The sequence below is a fragment of the Bufo bufo genome, chromosome 1, assembly GCF_905171765.1.
Source record: "Bufo bufo chromosome 1, aBufBuf1.1, whole genome shotgun sequence".
NCBI lineage: Eukaryota > Metazoa > Chordata > Amphibia > Anura > Bufonidae > Bufo > Bufo bufo.
This window is the reverse complement of record NC_053389.1, coordinates 784,258,510-784,264,509: the sequence shown is the minus strand read 5'-3', so window position 1 is coordinate 784,264,509 and position 6,000 is coordinate 784,258,510.

The following is a 6,000-nucleotide window of genomic DNA, read 5'->3' as shown; positions in this document are numbered from 1 at the left end:
CTTCATGTCATAGCAGAGAATCAAGCTTCACGTCACCCACCACTGGAACAGGCCACTGTCACACATTTAGGCCCCGGCACCCAGACAGAGGAGAGAGGTCGCGTAACAGAGAATCTGGCCTTATGTTAGCGCAGAATCTGTCTTCATGTCATAGCAGAGAATCAGGCATCACGTCACCCACCACTGGAACAGGCCACTGTCACACATTTAGGCCCCGGCACCCAGACAGAGGAGAGCGGTCCCGTAACAGAGAATCTGGCCTTATGTCAGCGCAGAATCTGTCTTCATGTCATAGCAGAGAATCAGGCTTCACGTCAGCCACCACTGGAACAGGCCACTGTCACACATTTAGGCCCAGGCACCCAGGCAGAGGAGAGGTTCATTCAACTTTGGGTTGCCCCACAATACAATGGTAAAATGAAATTATAAATAGTATTGAATGAGGAAGTGCCCTGGAGTAGAATAATATATTGTTAAGGGGAGGTAGTTAATATCTAATCTGCACAAGGGATGGACAGGTCCTGTGGGATCCATGCCTGGTTCATTTTTATGAACGTCAGCTTGTCCACATTGGCTGTAGACAGGCGGCTGCGTTTGTCTGTAATGACGCCCCCTGCCGTGCTGAATACACGTTCAGACAAAACGCTGGCCGCCGGGCAGGCCAGCACCTCCAAGGCATAAAAGGCTAGCTCTGGCCACGTGGACAATTTGGAGACCCAGAAGTTGAATGGGGCCGAACCATCAGTCAGTACGTGGAGGGGTGTGCACAGGTACTGTTCCACCATGTTAGTGAAATGTTGCCTCCTGCTAACACATTCCGTATCAGGTGGTGGTGCAGTTAGCTGTGGCGTGGTGACAAAACTTTTCCACATCTCTGCCATGCTAACCCTACCCTCAGAGGAGCTGGCCGTGACACAGCTGCGTTGGCGACCTCTTGCGCCTCCTCTGCCTTCGCCTTGGGCTTCCACTGGTTCCCCTGTGACATTTGGGAATGCTCTCAGTAGCGCGTCTACCAACGTGCGCTTGTACTCGCGCATCTTCCTATCACGCTCCAGTGTAGGAAGTAAGGTGGGCACATTGTCTTTGTACCGGGGATCCAGCAGGGTGGCAACCCAGTATTCAGCACAGGTTAAAATGTGGGCAACTCTGCTGTCATTGCGCAGGCACTGCAGCATGTAGTCGCTCATGTGTGCCAGGCTGCCCAGAGGTAAGGACAAGCTGTCCTCTGTGGGAGGCGTATCGTCATCGTCCTGTGTTTCCCCCCAGCCACGCACCAGTGATGGGCCCGAGCTGCTTTGGGTGCCACCCCGCTGTGAACATGCTTCATCCTCATCCTCCTCCACCTCCTCTTCATCCTCGTCCTCCTCGTCCTCCAGTAGTGGGCCCTGTCTGGCCACATTTGTACCTGGCCTCTGGTGTTGCAAAAAACCTCCCTCTGAGTCACTTTGAAGAGACTGGCCTGAAAGTGCTAAAAATGACCCCTCTTCCTCCTCTTCCTCCTGGGCCACCTCCTCTTCCATCATCGCCCTAAGTGTTTTCTCAAGGAGACATAGAAGTGGTATTGTAACGCTGATAACGGCGTCATCGCCACTGGCCATGTTGGTGGAGTACTCGAAACAGCGCAACAGGGCACACAGGTCTCGCATTGAGGCCCAGTCATTGGTGGTGAAGTGGGTGTGATCCGCAGTGCGACTGACCCGTGCGTGCTGCAGCTGAAACTCCACTATGGCCTGCTGCTGCTCGCACAGTCTGTCCAGCATATGCAAGGTGGAGTTCCACCTGGTGGGCACGTCGCATATGAGGCGGTGAGCGGGAAGGCCGAAGTTACGCTGTAGCGCAGACAGGCGAGCAGCGGCAGGGTGTGAACGCCGGAAGCGCGAACAGACGGCCCGCACTTTATGCAGCAGCTCTGACATGTCGGGGTAGTTGCGAATGAACTTCTGCACCACCAAATTCAGCACATGCGCCAGGCAAGGGATGTGCGTCAAACCGGCTAGTCCCAGAGCTGCAACGAGATTTCGCCCATTATCGCACACCACCAGGCCGGGCTTGAGGCTCACCGGCAGCAACCACTCATCGGTCTGTTGTTCTATACCCCGCCACAACTCCTGTGCGGTGTGGGGCCTGTCCCCCAAACATATGAGTTTCAGAATGGCCTGCTGACGTTTACCCCGGGCTGTGCTGAAGTTGGTGGTGAAGGTGTGTGGCTGACTGGATGAGCAGGTGGAAGAAGAGGAGGAGGAAGCTGAGTAGGATGAGGAGGAGACAGGAGGCAAAGAATGTTGCCCTGCGATCCTTGGCGGTGGAAGGACGTGCGCCAAACAGCTCTCCGCCTGGGGCCCAGCCGCCACTACATTTACCCAGTGTGCAGTTAGGGAGATATAGCGTCCCTGGCCGTGCTTACTGGTCCACGTATCTGTGGTTAGGTGGACCTTGCCACAGATGGCGTTGCGCAGTGCACACTTGATTTTATCGGACACTTGTTTGTGCAGGGAAGGCACGGCTCTCTTAGAGAAGTAGTGGCGGCTGGGAACAACATACTGTGGGACAGCAAGCGACATGAGCTGTTTGAAGGTGTGTGTCCACCAGCCTAAATGACAGCATTTCATAGGCCAGTAGTTTAAAAATGCTGGCATTCAGGGCCAGGGATCGAGGGTGGCTAGGTGGGAATTTACGCTTTCTCTCAAATGTTTGTGAGATGGAGAGCTGAACGCTGCCATGTGACATGGTTGAGATGCTTGGTGACGCAGGTGGTGGTGTTGGTGGTACATCCCATGTTTGCTGGGCGGCAGGTGCCAACGTTCCTCCAGAAGCGGAGGAAGAGGCCGAGGCGGCGGCAGCAGCAGCAGAAGAGGCCGAGGCGGCAGCAGCAGAAGAGGTAGCAGGGGGAGCCTGAGTGACTTCCTTGTTTTTGAGGTGTTTACTCCACTGCAGTTCATGCTTTGCATGCAGGTGCCTGGTCATGCAGGTTGTGCTAAGGTTCAGAACGTTAATGCCTCGCTTCAGGCTCTGATGGCACAGCGTGCAAACCACTCGGGTCTTGTCGTCAGCACATTGTTTGAAGAAGTGCCATGCCAGGGAACTCCTTGAAGCTGCCTTTGGGGTGCTCGGTCCTAGATGGCGGCGGTCAGTAGCAGGCGGAGTCTCTTGGCGACGGGTGTTCTGATTTTTCCCACTGCTCCCTCTTTTGCTACGCTGTTGGCTCAGTCTCACCACTGCCTCTTCCTCCGAACTGTGAAAGTCAGTGGCACGACCTTCATTCCATGTGGGGTCTAGGACCTCATCGTCCCCTGCATCGTCTTCCACCCAGTCTTGATCCCTGACCTCCTGTTCAGTCTGCACACTGCAGAAAGACGCAGCAGTTGGCACCTGTGTTTCGTCATCATCAGAGACGTGCTGAGGTGGTATTCCCATGTCCTCATCATCAGGAAACATAAGTGGTTGTGCGTTAGTGCATTCTATCTGCCCTTGGGAAACCCTGGCAGCAGAGTCTTCAAACAGCATAAGAGACTGCTGCATAACTTGAGGCTCAGACAGTTTCCCTGATATGCATGGGGGTGATGTGACAGACTGATGGGCTTGGTTTTCATGCGCCATCTGTGCGCTTTCTGCAGAAGACTGGGTGGGAGATAATGTGAACGTGCTGGATCCACTGTCGGCCACCCAATTGACTAATGCCTGTACCTGCTCAGGCCTTACCATCCTTAGAACGGCATTGGGCCCCGCCAAATATCGCTGTAAATTCTGCTGGCTACTGGGACCTGAGGTAGTTGGTTCACTAGGACGTGTGGCTGTGGCAGAACGGCCACGTCCTCTCCCAGCACCAGAGGGTCCACTAACACCACCACGACCATGTCCACGTCCGCGTCCCTTATTAGATGTTTTCCTCATTGTTCCCGTTCACCACAATTTTGAGAATGGCAAATTTGGGAATGCTTTTTCAACCCAGAACAAAAAGTGTGCTTTTACGGTCACTACAAATAACTTGACCAGCTAAAACTGTGCAGATTTGGTTGAATAGAGATGTGAGACCTGTTTTTTTTTTGCGCTGTGTGACAGTTATAGGTTTAATCACAGAATGACACTTCTATCAGCACGCTAGCGTGTGTCTTAGGTTTTTCTGAATGATACTATCAATAACTTCAATGTAAGATTTTCTTTTTGGGATAGATTTCAAGTAGGCCTGAAATACCACTAACTAGTTATTTTCACAATGGCAAATTTGGGAATGCTTTTTCAACCCAGAACAAAAAGTCTGCTTTGACGGTCACTACAAATAACTTGACCAGCTAAAACTGTGCAGATTTGGTTGAATAGAAATGTCAGATCTATTTTTTAGGCGCTGGGTGACAGGCTCAACTTGCCCCTGATGTAATATATGGCCAAAAAATAACCAGACTGTTGATGGTTAAATGCACTTCGGTGACACAGGCTCAGCCTGCAGCTGATGTAGTATATGGCCAAAAAATAATCAGACTGTTGATGGTTAAATGCACTTGGGTGAAACAGGCTCAGCCTGCAGCTGATGTAGTATATGGCCAAAAAATAACCAGACTGTTGATGGTTAAATGCACTTCGGTGACACAGGCTCAGCCTGCAGCTGATGTAGTATATGGCCAAAAAATAATCAGACTGTTGATGGTTAAATGCACTTCGGTGACACAGGCTCAGCCTGCATCTGATGTAGGATATAGCACAAAATAACCACACTATCGATGGTTAAATACACTTGGTGATAGCTCGTGCTGGCGCACCACAAGTCACAAAATGGCCGCCGATCACCCCAGAAAAAAAGTGATCTAAAAACGCTCTGGGCAACCTCAAAAAAGTGAGCAAGTCAATAATAGCACTTCAATGATCCACAGCTGCAGATCGATCACAGAATGAAGTCTTTTGGAGGAGTTAATCTGCCTAATCTCGCCCTAACGTCGCAGCTGCAACCTCTCCCTATACTGATCATAGCAGAGTGACGTGCGGCGCTACGTGACTCCAGCTTAAATAGAGGCTGGGTCACATGCTGCACTGGCCAATCACAGCCATGCCAATAGTAGGCAAGGCTGTGATAGCCTCTTGGGCCAAGTAGTATGACGCTTGTTGATTGGCTGCTTTGCAGCCTTTCAAAAAGCGCCAAGAAAGCGCCGAACACCGAACCCGGACTTTTACGAAAATGTTCGGGTTCGGGTCCGTGTCACGGACACCCCAAAATTCGGTACGAACCCGAACTATACAGTTCGGGTTCGCTCATCCCTAGTCGAGATCTCAGGCTCAGTAGGAAATTGACCATCCCAGAATTTGTGCTGGCGTTTAGTCTGTATAGAGATATCATTTGTTCCGTTCGACCTGACAGGAGAGAAGAATTGGACCTCTACATGTTTAGAATCCCGGAGTTGGGTTATAAATATGGAGGCTTTGCCTTTTATGATTATCATTGCTCCTTTTCCGCTAAAGCGGCAGCGGCTCTTAGCTAATTTCAATTTACCACCAATTGGGCAAATATCGACACCAACATTTTTTGTAGGCATTTTGCGGGTCTTAAAGCCCCGGCGTGTTCCTCATGCAAGTCGATTTATCATACGGTGGAGGTGTGTCACAACGCTGCCAATGCTCCAGGGTCCAATGCTTCAGCTCCTACTGCAGGTTCGTCGGAAACTAGCAAGAAGAATTTGTCAGTGGATAAACTTGGTCGTCCCATTAAGTTTTTAGGCAGATCACAGATCTGCAACAATTATAATTTTTCCGCATGTAATTATAGCCAGTGCCGTCTGCTACACATTTGCGTTAATTGTTTTAGAGCTCATCCCAAGGTGGCATGTTCATTAAAAACAGATAGATCTTGTATGAGTGTCGTAAATGTGGATCTCTTGCAGTTTTACTTGCAGGGGCATCAAGATTCTCATTTCTGTGAGTTTCTCGTGTCTGGTTTCACAACAGGTTTCCACACAGGCCTTGTGGCCTTACCAGAAGCTACTTTCGAATGTAGGAATTTACAGTCCGCTTTAC